Raw genomic sequence first — 16,258 nt, forward strand, 5'->3', positions numbered from 1 at the left:
TTTTCTCAGATTAAGATATTAGGCCTTACAATTGACAGCGGCCTCACCTTTAACGCCCACGTCGGGACGGTATGCCAAAAGGCAATCGCCCGGTATAAACTCTTAGCTAGGGCAGCCAGAGTTGGTTGGGGACTTAGCCCAGATATCATCCGAACTATATATGTAGCAGTAATCGAACCGACTATTATGTATGCATCGGCAGCGTGGGCACCCACCGTGGAAAAGATGGGGGTCCAAAAAAGGCTGAACACCGTACAACGGGGGTTCGCCCAAAAGATCTGCCGAGCATATCGGACCGTCTCCCTGAACTCAGCTATGCTGTTGGCTGGGATACTCCCCCTTGACCTCAGAATACTCGAAGTTTCGAGATTATATGGGATCAAGAAGGGGGTGTCGCACCCAGCGTTGGGAGACAGGGAGGTGGAAAGAATGGCTCCGGCGATTGAGGACCCACATCCGGCAGAGCAGGAAGGGCTGGGGTTCGGGCTGGTGGACGAGGACTCGTATTCCGACGTGGCTAATAGCCACGTACATAGGATCTACACGGACGGCAGCAAGATTGAGGGTCGAGTCGGAGCCGCCCTTTCCGTATGGGAGGGGGAGGCCGAGACGAAGGCCGTCAAGCTTGCTTTGCCGCCGTATTGCACCGTCTACCAGGCCGAACTTCTAGCGCTCCAAAGAGCAGTAGATAGAGCCTGCAAGAGTGGAGTGCCGAAGGTCGGCATCTTCAGCGACTCCAGATCGGCCCTCCAGGCCGTCACACTCGGTTCCCCCCACCCCCTTGCTGTGCAAACAAGGGCGGCCCTCCGAAAAGCTGCTTCGCAGAGGCGGGAGGTCGCTCTGTTTTGGATCAAGGCGCACGCAGGGCTAAGGGGGAACGAAAGAGTGGACCAGTTAGCCAAGGAGGCCGCTCTGGGGTCGAAGAAGAAACCCGACTACGATCTGTGTCCTGTTTCATTCGTCAAACGTATCTTGAGACAGGATACGATCGGCGAATGGGACAGGAGATACGATGTGGGGGAGACGGCTGGAGGCACGAAGCTCTTTTTCCCAAGCGCTGCTGCTGCATACAAAATAGTTCGGAAAATAAACATCACTCACCACACCACACAAGCACTGACTGGACACGGTGGATTCGCCTTCTACTTGAACAGATTCAAGCTGAAGGAGAATCCATCGTGTCTGTGTCAGCCCGGAGTCGACGAGACGGTTTCTCACCTGTTGCTCGAGTGTCCGATTTTTGCAAGAGATAGATATGTTATTGAGCAAAAATTGGGCATCGCGATGACGGGTGAGAATCTGCCTGCGGCCCTGGGGGACAAAATGAGGAATGAATTCCTGGAATATTGTAAGTACATTGTTGGGGTGGTAAATAAACGAAACTGTGATAAGCTGTGATGTTAGGGTTAAGTTTTATTGTTGTGCCGTACTGTTTCAATTGTATTTTTATTGTAATGTTTTTAATGAATGTAAGTTTTAGATGTAATATTTAAATTTAGTATTTTATTATCATTTTGGAAATTTCATTATAAATTGTTAATTTGTACTTTTTACTCTTAATTGTATTAATTTATTTTATTTCTTTTTTTTTATTATTTTTTGCAATGTTTTTTTTAATTAATGTAAGTTCTAAAGGTAATATTTAATTTTAGTATCTTATTATTATTTTGGAAATTTATTGTAAATTGTTAATTTGTAATTTTACTTTTAATTGTACTAATTTAGGCCTAAAATGTGAATAAAGAATTGTTGGTATTTATTTGATTAAAGAAAAACAAACATCTCTGGACAATAATCCAGAGGAAAGCACACAACACCCTGAGATGGCGGGTGCTTTTAAAAAAAAAAAAAAAAAAAAAAAAAAAAAAAAAACCTAACCTAACCTAACCTAACCTAACCTAACCTAACCTAACCTAACCTAACCTAACCTAACCTAACCTAACCTAACCTAACCTAACCTAACCTAACCTAACCTAACCTAACCCGTCATTTGCCCGAACGCGACCCGTTGACAGCGAAATCGCATCGCTCCTTACATTGTTTTTTAGAAAAGTGGTATTTTTCCGACTTACACATTAGTGTTATATACCGATAGATGCGCGCAAAAACAACAAATACGGACGCGAAAACGGTTTTAAAATCGAGTCAGGCAGTAAAAAGTTATCACCAAAAGAAATTTTCACGAATTTAACAAAAAGTACGACGTCGCTGGGAAGTCCCGATTTATATCGGGGACTTCGCGAACCGGAACTGCAGTGTTGTGTGTGTTGGTGATACAAGTGTCTGTGCAAATTTTGGGATTTTTAGGACTCAAAAATCAAGTAAAACAAACAATTTTTGGTAAGCCGGGCGGTGGCAATCCCCCTTTACTCAATGTATAGTGAAAGATAAGAGTGTAATTAGACGCGTCTTTACAAAACAAAGCCGTTGGTTTTTGTTCCGGGGAAATCGGAGCTAAATTGGCGAAGTTAGACACAAAAGTGTTTTTAACCTATAAACAGAAACTTTCTCCGCCAAAACTGCACTTTCCCCCTTTCCCCCTTTCGCTTACACCTTGTTTTGTGTTGAACTGTGTGCCCAAATACTTTATACACCCTCCTACACAAAGCTTATAACTTTCTATAAAGTATTTTAAGAGAAAAAGCTAAGTAGGTCACGGGTGTTATGAACAAAAACAACAAACGCGTGGCGGTGCATGAATGTTTTTAAACCTAAATTATTATCTTTTTAATTGAATTTATATTTTGGATTTTTGTAAGTTGTTTAGTAAATAGTAAATTGTAATAGTATCAATAGACCAGCTACATCATTTTTGGTGTAGCTGTTAGATTTAGCTATATATTGAGTGCTTAGGGACCATAAGGTACACACAACACAATATTATAATATTATTATTATCTATTATTCATTTGTACTATTTGTCCATATATATTGTATTCATTTTGATTTTATTTATATATTAATTGTATTAAACAGGCGACTCCCTTATTGGGAGACCTGATAGTGTAGGTAAGTATATTTATTATTGACTTGAGTGTTTGGTACTAACTAGCTTACTAGCTAGCTTACTACAAAGATCAAGGTCAAACCGTACAGAACGTAATAATTGTTGTTGTATTGATAATTTTATTAAGCTTCGCTTTGCCGTGGTTTCATGAAACCACAGAACATTTTTTTTTTTATTGACCTAGATATTTTAACTTACTGTGATTGACTACGAGTTTTTAGTATTGACTAGCTTTAGCTTTATTGATTGACCTAAATACAACTATATATTATCTATTGACTTGCCTTTTTACTGTTGAATAGTAGTAATTACTATTGACCTAGATATTATTAATATTTTATATCTGTATATTAATACTGTATATTCTGTGATCTTATTAATCTGTGATTAATTTATTTATAGATTGACTTTTAAATTGAAACTATAGACAGGAGACCTGATTTAAGTATAAGTAGCCTTGACTTTTATTTAATTTTAAACATTTTGATTAAGTATAAGTTGACTTTTTACTATTGACCATTTTAATTATTAGTGACGTATTAATATTTTATTAATATTTAATATTTTTTTTTTTTTTTTTTTTTTTTTTTTTTTTTTTTTTTTTTCTATCTTACATCTGTGATATTAATTTTTAATTGTAATTATTGACAGGTACCTCCCCTTTTGGGAGACCTAATAGTGTTAAGAAGTATTGACAGGTTTTTTTTTTTTTTTTTTTTTTTTTTTTTTTTTTTTTTTTTTTTTTTTCTCCTGTCACCATGATCCACACTCCCCAGAGGCGTGCCAGTGACACGTTCATAATGGAACCAGCCAAGAAGCCTGCAACCACAGCAGCACCTAAAAGTCGGACTGCAGAAGGGAAAGCCTGGCTGCTGAAAGGAAAAGCCCATCTGCGAGAGTCTCGCAATTTAAAGACCGACATAAAAGATGGGGTCATACTGGCACTAGAAAGAATGTATGACATCATAAAAGAAATGGAGACAGAACTCACAAATGCCAAGGCTGGTAGTGGAGGGCGTAGTGGGGACCCTATACATCCCCCCCCGCCATCCGATGCTGGCTCCAGTGTGGACCTAACTGAAGGAATCAAAGAAATGATGAATAGAATGAAAGAGATGACAGAAAGCATGAAGGAAAGTGAAAGCAAGATGGAGAGATTGAGTTCGCTTTTGGAGGGCAACATGGCTGTCGCCAAAACGGCGACTTATGCGAGCGTTGTCTCGAGGGGAGTCAATGAGAAACTCCCTGAGACAAGGGCCCTGCATTCAGTCATGGTGTCGTCCAAAGACGAACAAGAGACAGGCGATGAGGTGCTAGAGAGGATTAGGAAGACTGTGGATGCAAGGGACGGATGGGTGAAGGTAGAGAGAGTAAGAAAGGTTAAAAATAGGAGGGTAGTCGTCGGTTGTGCGAATGAGGAAGAAAGAGTCAAGGTGAAGGAAAGACTGAGAAAGAATGAGGGACTAGTTGTGGAAGATGTTAAAAATAAGAGCCTCCTTCTGGTCTTCAGGGATGTGATGAAGTGCGAAGTTGATGATTTCGTCACAGCATTCAATAATCAGAATGTAAGCATCCTTGAGGGCTTGAAGGGGGAAGAGAGAAAGGTAGAAGTAGCGTATGTGATGAAAGCAAGGAACCACCTCCAGAACCACGTAGTGGCCAGGGTGAGTCCACATGTATGGAAGAGATGTACGAGTGTAGGATACGCCCATATAGGGCTTACTAGAGTGAGAGTAATGGACCATAGTCCACTGGTGCAGTGCTCCCGCTGCCTTGGTTATGGGCATACTAAAAGGATGTGTAGGGAGGATAAGGAAAGATGCAGCCACTGTGCCGGTCCTCATATGAGGACTGAATGCGACAAGTGGTTGCGGGGAGAAGTGCCTCAGTGCATTAACTGCACCAAGGCCAAGAAAGGCAGCGCAGAGCACAGCGCCTTTGATCGAGAGTGTACAGAAAGAAAGAGGTGGGACGCTCTGGCCAGATCGGCGGTAGCGTATTGCTAGGGTTGCCCAAGGTGAGTCCTTCCAGTACCGAATATTGCAGGCTAATCTCCAGCGGAGCCAAATCGCCACAAGGGAGCTACTGCTCGAAGCCACCAAGCGTAAGGCATGCGTAGCGTTGCTGCAAGAGCCCTACGTTGGTGGGGCGAAAAGTATGAGGACATACAATGGAGTGAGGATCTTCCAGTGCGAAGGGGAAGGGGGTGGCGCAGTAAAGGCGTGTATTGTAGTACTCGACGACACACTGGATGTCGAACTACATACACGCCTTAGCAGTAACAACATCGTTGTGGCCACCCTCAGAACCAAAGCCTGGGAGATGATTGTAGTGTCCTTCTACTTCGAGCCCGATAAGCCAGTGGGGCTCTACCTGGACCATCTTAGGCGGATAGGGAGAGAGCTGGGTATCCATAGGATGGTCCTGGGAGGCGATGCGAACGCAAAAAGCCCGTGGTGGGGTGGTGAAGTGGAAGACCCGCGAGGAAGAGACGTGTCTGCTGTACTGGAAGAAATGGGAATGCACATACTCAACACCGGGGACATCCCTACGTTCGATACCATCAGAGGTGGGAAAAGGTACTCCAGCTACGTGGATGTGACAGCGTGCTCCGACGATCTGCTGAACCGAGTGGACAACTGGAGGGTTGAGGAGAGTCTCACGAGCTCGGACCACAACGGCATATCTTTCGGCATCAGACAACGTAAATCCACAGGCACGAACATAATACGAACTACACGCATATTTAACACACACAAGGCAAACTGGACTCAGTTTCATGAGAAACTGACCCAGCTGATGTCGGACAGACAATTAACTATACAAGACATAGACACAATACACAGCACACAACAAATAGATGACGCAATAGACAGATACACTGAAGCAATCACACAGACATGCAGAGACACAATGCCGACCAAAAAACACACACAGAAATTCACCTTGTCGTGGTGGAATGATGAGCTCGCGCAGATGAAGAAGCAGGTGGCCACGAGGAGACGCAGGATCCGAAACGCAGCACCCGATCGCAGAGACCGCGTGGTTGGATTGTACCTGGAAGAAAGAGAGATGTATGAAAAGGCAGTGAAAGAAGCGCAAGAGAAGAGTTGGAAGGAGTTTTGCCGGAAACAGGATAGGGAGGGGGTCTGGGAGGGCATCTACAGGGTGCTTAGTAGAGCCACAGGGAGAGAGGAGGATCTGCCCCTTTCGAGGGGTGGTGAGACCCTCGATGCCCGGAGCTCGGCAGAACTGTTGGTGGAGACCTTCTACCCCGAGGACCAGGAAAGTGGTGAAAGTGAGGGGCATCGTCGGGTGCGCCGGTGTGCGGAGTCCTTGGACACCGAACCACCGGCGGGCCCGGACGACCCTCCTTTCATCATGGAGGAGTTGAAGAGATCCGTAAGGTCCTTCAACCCCAAGAAGGCCCCCGGGGCGGATGGCCTCACGGCCGACATCTGTCAGCACGCTGTAGATTGTAACCCGGGATGGTTCCTTGCCTTGCTCAACAGATGCCTCTCTGCCGCCTACTTCCCCGCACAGTGGAAGTGGGCGACCGTGGTTATACTGCGAAAGCCGGGCAGGGAATCATACCGGGTACCGAAAGCCTATCGACCGATCGGCCTCTTACCTGTTCTCGGCAAAATCTTCGAAAAGATGCTGGTCGGCCGACTCAGGTTTTACCTGTTGCCCAAAATAAGCCCCCACCAGTATGGCTTTATGCCACAGAGGAGCACCGAGGACGCCCTCTATAGACTAGTGAACCACATCAGAAATATGAGGGAGGAGAAGAAGATTTCTGTTGTGGTATCGCTGGACATAGAGGGAGCCTTCGACAGCGCCTGGTGGCCAGCCATAAAGGTGCGGTTGGCTGAAGTTGGGTGCCCGGCGAACGTGAGGCGGGTGATCAGCAGCTACCTGAGTGAAAGGGGAGTGAAAGTTAGATATGCGGGTGTGGAAGTGAGTAGGGGGACCAGCAAGGGGTGCGTGCAGGGGTCCATAGGCGGACCAATCCTGTGGAACCTCTTGCTGGACCCTCTGCTATGGATGTTAGAGGAGATGGGAGTATTTTGTCAGGCGTTTGCCGACGACATTGTGTTGGTCGTTGAGGGGGACACGGCCCTTGAAATCGAAACGAAAGCGAACCGTGTCCTTAATGTAATAAGCGAATGGGGAAAAGAAAATAAATTGAAATTTGCACCTAATAAAACGTGTGCCCTCCTCTCCACGAGGAGGCTGAAATATGACGTGCCGCGGCTCGCTATGGGGAATGTGGAAATTAAATATTATTCTTGTATAAAAATACTGGGCCTTACAATCGACAGCGGCCTCACCTTTAACGCCCACGTCGGGACGGTATGCCAAAAGGCAATCGCCCGGTATAAACTCTTGGCTAGGGCAGCCAGAGTTGGTTGGGGACTTAGCCCAGATATTATTAGGACTATTTATGTAGCAGTTATCGAGCCGACTATTATGTATGCATCGGCAGCGTGGGCACCCACCGTGGAAAAGATGGGGGTCCAAAAAAGGCTGAACACCGTACAACGGGGGTTCGCCCAAAAGATCTGCCGAGCATATCGGACCGTCTCCCTGAACTCAGCTATGCTGTTGGCTGGGATACTCCCCCTTGACCTCAGAATACTCGAAGTTTCGAGACTATATGGGATCAAGAAGGGGGTGTCGCACCCAGCGTTGGGAGACAGGGAGGTGGAAAGAATGGCTCCAGCGATTGAGGACCCACATCCGGCAGAGCAGGAAGGGCTGGGGTTCGGGCTGGTGGACGAGGACTCGTATTCCGACGTGGCTAATAGCCACGTACATAGGATCTACACGGACGGCAGCAAGATTGAGGGTCGAGTCGGAGCCGCCCTTTCCGTATGGGAGGGGGAGGCCGAGACGAAGGCCGTCAAGCTTGCTTTGCCGCCGTATTGCACCGTCTACCAGGCCGAACTTCTAGCGCTCCAAAGAGCAGTAGATAGAGCCTGCAAGAGTGGAGTGCCGAAGGTCGGCATCTTCAGCGACTCCAGATCGGCCCTCCAGGCCGTCACACTCGGTTCCCCCCACCCCCTTGCTGTGCAAACAAGGGCGGCCCTCCGAAAAGCTGCTTCGCAGAGGCGGGAGGTCGCTCTGTTTTGGATTAAGGCGCACGCAGGGCTAAGGGGGAACGAAAGAGTTGACCAATTAGCCAAGGAGGCCGCTCTGGGGTCGAAGAGGAAACCCGACTACGATCTGTGTCCTGTTTCATTCGTCAAGCGTATCTTGAGACAGGATACGATCGGGGAATGGGACAGGAGATACGATGTGGGGGAGACGGCTGGAGGCACGAAGCTCTTTTTCCCAAGCGCTGCTGCTGCATACAGAATAGTTCGGAAAATAAACATCACTCACCACACCACACAAGCACTGACTGGACACGGTGGATTCGCCTTCTACTTGAACAGATTCAAGCTGAAGGAGAATCCATCGTGCCTGTGTCAGCCCGGAGTCGACGAGACGGTTTCTCACCTGTTGCTCGAGTGTCCGATTTTTGCAAGAGATAGATATGCTATTGAGCAAAAATTGGGCATCGCGATGACGGGTGAGAATCTGCCTACGGCCCTGGGGGACAAAATGAGGAATGAATTCCTGGAATATTGTAAGTACATTGTTGGGGTGGTAAACAAACGAAACTGTGATAAGCTGTGATGTTAGGGTTAAGTTTTATTTTTAGGCCGTACTGTTTCAATTGTATTTTTATTGTAATGTTTTAATTAATGTAAGTTTTAAATGTAATATTGAATCTGTAATTTTATGTTTCAAATGTAACTTTTTATTATTGTATATTGTAATCAATTTAAATTTTTATTGGACATTGTGAATTTGTATTTTTATTTATTTTGTATTACTAATTTGTAATTGTAATTTTAATTGTATTTAATTATTAAGGCCCTAATTGTTAATAAATAATATTGTGTTTTTATTTGATTAAAAGGCAAAAAGAATACCTCTGGACTATATTCCAGAGACAAGCACACAACACCCTGAGATGGCGGGTGCTTTTAAAAAAAAAAAAAAAAAAAAAAAAAAAAAAACCTAACCTAACCTAACCTAACCTAACCTAACCTTTTTTTTTTTTTTTTTTTTTTTTTTTTTTTTTTTTTTTTATAGTGGAGAATGCATTTAGGCATACCCAGAGCGCTCGGGGAAAGGGCCCTGGGTTATGTCGGACTCACACCGCAGAATGCGGCGACTACCGACTAAACTCCACTGTGTTCCGTCGCTCCGCTATATTGGCAGGGTCGCGGGTATTTTGTGGAACCGCTTCCGCAACCCCGTCAGCGGCAGCCTATTTTTTATATAGGCCCATCGCGATAAAGACCTGGCTAGTGTTCGCCAGTTTCTCCTTCCTGGGGGGCGGCGTGAACGGAACACGTCTCACGCCGCCTCACTGCACCGGACGATGGATTATGTCCCCGTTCCACCGTCCGGCACCCATCATTAGGGAAGCAAATCGCGACCGTGTAGAGCGGTCGCGACTCGGCGACTGCGCCCAATAAGACGTCGCCGCCGAATAGGATCTGCGTTGGGATCTCCCTCGCGGACCCGCTCTGCTTCCTCCTTCTGCGACATCACATCTTCACAGAATGTGATAGCCGCGCGCCACGACCTGTCACTGCCAACCATTGCGCGAGCTATGGAAGACAGGGAGAGGTCAGGGCCGATGACTGCGACTAGGCGAGCACGGGGCTCGGACCACGCGGGGCACACGGCGAGAGTGTGGTCTGCCGTGTCCTCCGGACTGTCACACCAATGGCAAGCCATTTGTGGCTCCCGCCTGGCGACTTTGCACAAGTACCACCCGAAACAGCCGTGTCCGGACAGCACCTGTGTCAGGCGGAAGGTAATTGCCCCATGCCGCCTGTCGCACCACTCGCGTAGGACCGGTCGGATGGCTTCGACCGTCCTCGCTCCTGCGCTGGGCCTCTCGAGCCGGCGTTCCCACTCCCTGAACCGCCGCTCGAGAGCATCAGCCCTCCATTGCTGGACTTGCTCCAGGTATGGATTAATTCCATGCGATCTGGACGCGCTGACGCGGCGATAAACGTCCGCCAGCATCTCGGCATCCAGGTCCCACGGGGGCGTCCCAGCCATGACACACGCGGCCTCGAAGGACACTGTGCGATATGCCCTCACGACTCTGAGCGCCATGACCCGCTGCGGTCTACGCAAGTAGGGTCTGGTACGGACGCTCAAAGAGTCGGCCCAAATGGGCGCACCATAGAGGGCCATGGAGCGAATGACGCCGGTGTATAGACGACGACACGCACCCCCAGCCCCTCTTAGATTCGGGAGCAGACTTCCAAGTGCCCCGGCCACCCCAACAAGACGGGGGGCGAGGCGACGAAAGTGCTCCACAAATGTCCACCGGCTGTCCAGCACGATGCCCAGGTAGCGCAAAGTGGAACCGACGCCGATGGACGTGCCACCCACCTGGATAGCTGAACCAGCAGCCTGCGCCCTTCGACGGCCGCGAAACAAAATTGCCTCTGACTTGTTCAGAGCGACCTCTAAGCCAAGTCGTCTGATTCGGCGCACAACATCCGCCACACCAGCAGTCGCAATGAGGGCTGCCTCCCTATACGAGGCCCCGCGTGCAGTTACCAGGGTGTCATCCGCGTAGCAAAGCACGCTGACACCCGGTAGATAAGTGGCACGCAGGACCCAGTCGTAGCCGATGTTCCACAGAAGGGGCCCAAGAACCGAGCCCTGTGGAACACCGCACGTCACTTCCTTTTCTTGCCACCCACGGCGCGCGGGGTACGCCACAGCCCTCTCCGATAAGTAGGACTGCAACAAGCGCACCATATACCCGGGCACGTTGTGGTAGCGGAGCGCTTCGATCACGCAACTCCACGGCAGAGTGTTGAATGCGTTGGCGATGTCAAGGGACACCGCCAAAAGCACTCCGCCTTCATTATCTGCATGATCAGCGAGGTTCCGCAATTCAGCAATCGCATCGATAGTGGACCTTCCCCGGCGAAATCCAAATTGGTTCTCGCTTAGGTCCGGCCCCACTCCTTCCAGATGGTCGATGAGGCGAGCTGCGAAGACGCGCTCAAAGAGCTTGCTCACCTCATCGAGCAGCACGATCGGCCTATAAGCCGAGGGCGAGTCGCGCGGGCGTCCCTCCTTCTGCAACAGGACCAAGTTCCCGGTCTTCCACCTACGGGGAAATTGGCCATGTTGGAGGCATTTTGTGAACAGCTGTTCCACCCTGGGTCCAAGAGATTCTAGCGCCAGCACCCAGGCCCGCCCGGGAACACCGTCAGGGCCGGGGGCGGCATTCTTCGCCTTAAGGCGCTCTACTGCCACAGCGAGCTCGTTGCGAGTGACTGGAGGGACATTTTCGTTGTTGAGCTCCTCCTGCGCAGTCATCGTGGGTGCCATCGGTGGGGGAGAATGTCTTCCCCGACTTGGAAACAAGGACGTCACCACTTGCTCCAGAAATCGTGGCTCGAGACTTTGAGACAAGGGCGGGGCCCAAGGGCGAAGCTTTTGCCTCACCCTCTTATACGGCCGACCCCAGGGTTCGCGGTTCAAACTCTCGAGCATATCCTCCCATGCACGGGTCTTAGCGCTGCTGATGGCGTCCTGCAGAGACACAATGCAGTCCCTATAGACGGCGTATAACCGCGCTTCCTCCTCTTCGTCACGCCGCCTACGGCGCCTGTGCCTGGTGTACGCCCGCCTCGCAGCCACGCATGAAGCACGCAGCTGGGCAACATCGGCGGACCACCAGTACATTTGGCGCCTACGTGGAACCGACCGCACCCTCCGCATGCTCGCGTCGCACACCTGAGACATGGCTTCGGCAAGCCAAGTGGCCTCCTCCTCTACGCTTCCGCTGCCATTCTGCTGCGACGGGAGCCAAGCCTGCACTAAGGCAGCCTCAGTGAGGAGCTCCCTATCTAGGCTACCAAGTGCCCAGCGCGGACGACAATCGCCAGGGGGGAATTGACTGGGAGCCGTCGAGGGCGTGGAGACGCTAAACCGGATATAACGATGATCCGAGAGCGTCTCCACGTCCAAAAGAACCCTCCAGTCTTGTATACGACGAGCGAGAGGGGGGCTCGCAAACGTGACATCTACAATGGATCCACCCCTCTGCCGAACACACGTTAATTCTGCTCCACGGTTAACAACCGTCAGTCCCGACGCAACTGCCCAGTCAGCGAGTGTCGAGCCACGTATATCACTTGCCACGCAGCCCCAAGACACCAACTTGGCGTTCAGGTCCCCGGCCACAAGCACAGATTGAGGTTGTGCGAAGTCTAGCAGATCCCTCAGCTCAACCAAGAACTGCTCGAAATCGGCGAGGCAGCGGTTCGGCGAGAAGTACGCCCCCACAACGGTGAAGCCATTGACAACCGCCGAGACGCATCCCCGTCGCCTTATGATTTGCTCAAGCTGTGTGTCGCCTTGAGCAACCAGCGCCACCAAGCCGTCCAGATCGCCCACCCAGTTATCCCGGGGGGGCAGATTGTATGGCTCAGACACTACCGCCACGTCAATCTCCCACTCTGCCAGACTCTGATGTAAAAGGTCCTGGGCCCTGGCACAGTGGTTGATGTTGGCCTGTAGGAAACGCAGTGGGGCCATTACTGCGTTTCCATGGCTGCCTCCGTTTGCGGTACCTCATCAGGCACCGGAGCAGAGCGTGATGGCGTTGGAGCGCCATCTTGCTTCCGCATTCCACCTCTTTTAGGCTTCGGGGCCTTACAGGCTGCGCTTCCAAGCCGATGCTCTGCCGGTAGCTTTGCCTCCGTGCATAGGGCGCAGCGAGCGGAGGCGGCATCGCATCCACCAGCTTTATGGCCTGTTTCACTGCAGCGGAAGCAAGTGGCACTCCTGTCCGTCGGCGAGGAGCACGTGGCGCTGACATGGCCCAACTCCAGGCAGCGGTAACAGCGCAGGGGCTTCTGCTCGGTGAGAGAGACTTTCGCCGAAACCCACCCAACCATTACGCGCCCCGCCTGCGCCAGCTTCTTCGCCGCAGTCACCGGGCAACTAACCCAGGCTGATACAGCACCTCGGGGGCCCGCGCGCAGGCCACCACACTTCACATGCTCCGCGGTACACTCCCCTGCGCGCGAGACCGCGGCCGCAATGTCCTCGACTGTGGCCGAGTCATCCAGGCCAGTGATTCGCAAGTCTGCGCACTTGACCGGCCTGGACACCTTAACGTTATCCTCACCGAGGACCTCCCGCAATTTGGCGGCAAGGGAGTCCGCTTCCTTGGTGCTGGAAGCACCGGGGATCTCTAGTATCCTGGCACCAGTGACAGCGCGCTTAAAACGCATTGCCCTGATGCCAATTTCGGCGAGGTCTATTCCACGCCGCGCCTCCGTCAAAACACCGGCGTAGGTTACGCCACGCTCCTTCGCACTCGGCTGCAGGGTAAGGACGACAGCCGAGGAATTCGGAGCGTGGAGCTTTCGCGACTTCTTCTTGCGGGACTTAGCCGCAGGCTTCTTCCCTTTCCCCTTATTTCCTTTTCCTCGCTTTCCGACCACAGTCCACTCTCCGTCCTTTGACGGCTGCTGCGGGGGGCCGGATGACGTGGCCAGCGTATCTTTTCTGAGGGGCTTTGAACCCGCCGGAACAGGCTGCACGGGGACCCTTTCCTTCCCCTTCGCCAATTTCTTTTTCCTCTTCTTCGAGGTTGCCTCGATCTCCAAAGTTGGGACCGCCGTCTGCTTCGCGGTTTTCTTAATTGCGGGCCCAGACACCGATCTACCCGGTTGCGATGACGCCGCAACACCTGCATATGTCCTCGCCTTTGATGGAGGGGGCGGGGCGAGGTCATCGACCATCGCTTGTTCAGCCGCCTTCGCCGCTTTCCTGCTATCCGCCGCCAGCGGAGGTCTTATGCGCTTGGCCGGTAGCAGACGCTCCTCTAGAGCCTCAAATCTCGCGTTGATCATTGCACCGACCTGGCGCAAGATGACAGCAACCAGATCGGAGTCCGAATCTTGGGGCTGAGCAGGCAGCGACGAGCCCTGAGAGGCCTTCACCTCTTGGAGCTCCCTTTTCAGGGAGTCGAGCTCCGCCTGTAGGCGGGAATTGGCTGCCTGCAGCAATCTCGTCTCCTCAGAGACAGTGTGTTTCTCTAATTGTGCTACTGACTGCCCAATGTCATCGTGGGCCAATTTCAAGGCCTTTTTGAAGGTGCCCTTGAGATTTGATGACTTGGTCAACACCTTCTCAATTGTAGCCAGGTCCTCGGCAATGCGGCGACTGAGAGCCTCGGACGTGCTCGACTTTACTGGTATGGGTGGGAGCGGAGCGCTAGCTCGCGCCACTTCAATGCGCTCGGCGCACTCAGAAACCTCCTTCTCGGCCTGCGCCTCCAACTCCATCTTACGCACCCTCGTCAAATCAAATGTGGCCTCGCGCCGCGTGGCGCTTGAACCCGATGGGCGGCCCTTCCCTCTTTTTGAGGAAGTCTTAATAAATGAGGATACAAGACCCTCAGTTCCATCTTCTGTGTCGGAACCAGAACAACTGGTGTCCAGCGTCCGCTTCCGCCACAGCCTGTCTTTGCAATCCATTTCTACAATGCTGTTGACAGAGCTGGAGCTCGAAAGCAGCACAGCCCTGCCCCGCCTTGTTTCGACACGTGCCGGAGAAATACTTCCGTCAGTATCTTCCAAATCATAAAAGTTTTCGGTGTCCATAATTGTGTTTTTGCTAGAGTCGTCGTTGATCGGTTCGGAGTTAAAGGACATTTTTGTTCCCACGAGTATGGGGGATATAAAACGTCCATCCGGGCGGTGCCCCCTGCACCCGGATAGCCCTTTTACACCATGGAGGTCGGGCGGTATCCATGGGTGTACACAGCTAAAAGCTCACGCTCTCCCGAGCCAAACTGTCCAAGAAGGACAGGAAATCCACGCCGCTGGACTACAACGCGGATTTGAGGGTTTTTTGATGAGGTGTCCTTCCTCTCAGGCCAGCCGATTAAGGCAAGCCTCCTGGGCCGTCGTAGCTGCTAGACGTGACAACAACACTACGACGGATAACAGGTTGCCCGACGGGAGGTCGAAGCCCCTAACCAGGCGACAGAAGACCTGCCGCCCAGCCCGCCGCGCCGCGATTGTTACAATCGCCATCCATCGCTGCAGAGCAGCCCGTCGTCCAGTAGGACTAAAACGTCCGCAACCACTGGTTGCCATACCACGCCGCAAAAGCAGCACTGTCCGAATACGAACCCAGCAGTTTCTCTGCAAAGCAGAGATTGCAACGAGGACGTGGTAGCCCTCGAGTTCCTCCACGCTGATTTTGGTCCGCGCCGGCAAGACCACCGGTACCCCCCATATCTGGGGGGCCTCCCCCTATCCGCCACCTGGGGACGCGCCCGATGGGAGACCAGAAACTCCACACGGGAACCTAACCTAACCTAACCTAACCTAACCTAACCTAACCTAACCTAACCTAACCTAACCTAACCTAACCTAACCTAACCTAACCTAACCTAACCTAACCTAACCTAACCTAACCTAACCTAACCTAACCTAACCTAACCTAACCTAACCTAACCTAACCTAACCTAACCTAACCTAACCTAACCTAACCTAACCTAACCTAACCTAACCTAACCTAACCTAACCTAACCTAACCTAACCTAACCTAACCTAACCTAACCTAACCTAACCTAACCTAACCATACACTGAGTAAAGGGGGATTGTCACCGCCCGACTTACCAAAAATTGTTTGTTTTTCTTGATTTATGGGTCCAAAAAATCCGAAAATTTGCACAAACACTCTTCTCACAAACACACACAACACTGCAGTTCCAGTTCTCGAAGTCCCCGATATAAATCGGGACTTTCCAGCGATGTCGTAATTTTTGTTAATATCGTGAAAATTTCTTTTGGCTATAACTTTCCACTGTCTGATCCGATTTAAGATCCGTTTTCGCGTCCGTATTCTGCGTTTTAGCGCGCATCCATTGGTATATAACACTAATGTGTAAGTTGTAAAAATACCACTTTTCTAAAAATCAATGTTAGGAGCGATGCGATTTCGCTGTCAACGGGTCGCGTTCGGGCAAATGACTCAGTGTATGGTGAAAGATAATGGTGTAAATAGACGCGTCTTATCAAAACAAAGCCTTTGGTTTTTGTTCCGGGGAAATCGGAGCTAAATTGGCGAAGTTAGACACAAAAGTGTTTTTAACCTATAAACAGAACTTTCTCCGCCAAAACTGC

The sequence above is a fragment of the Colias croceus genome, chromosome 1 (assembly GCF_905220415.1).
Source record: "Colias croceus chromosome 1, ilColCroc2.1".
In the NCBI taxonomy this organism is placed as follows: Eukaryota; Metazoa; Arthropoda; class Insecta; order Lepidoptera; family Pieridae; genus Colias; species Colias croceus.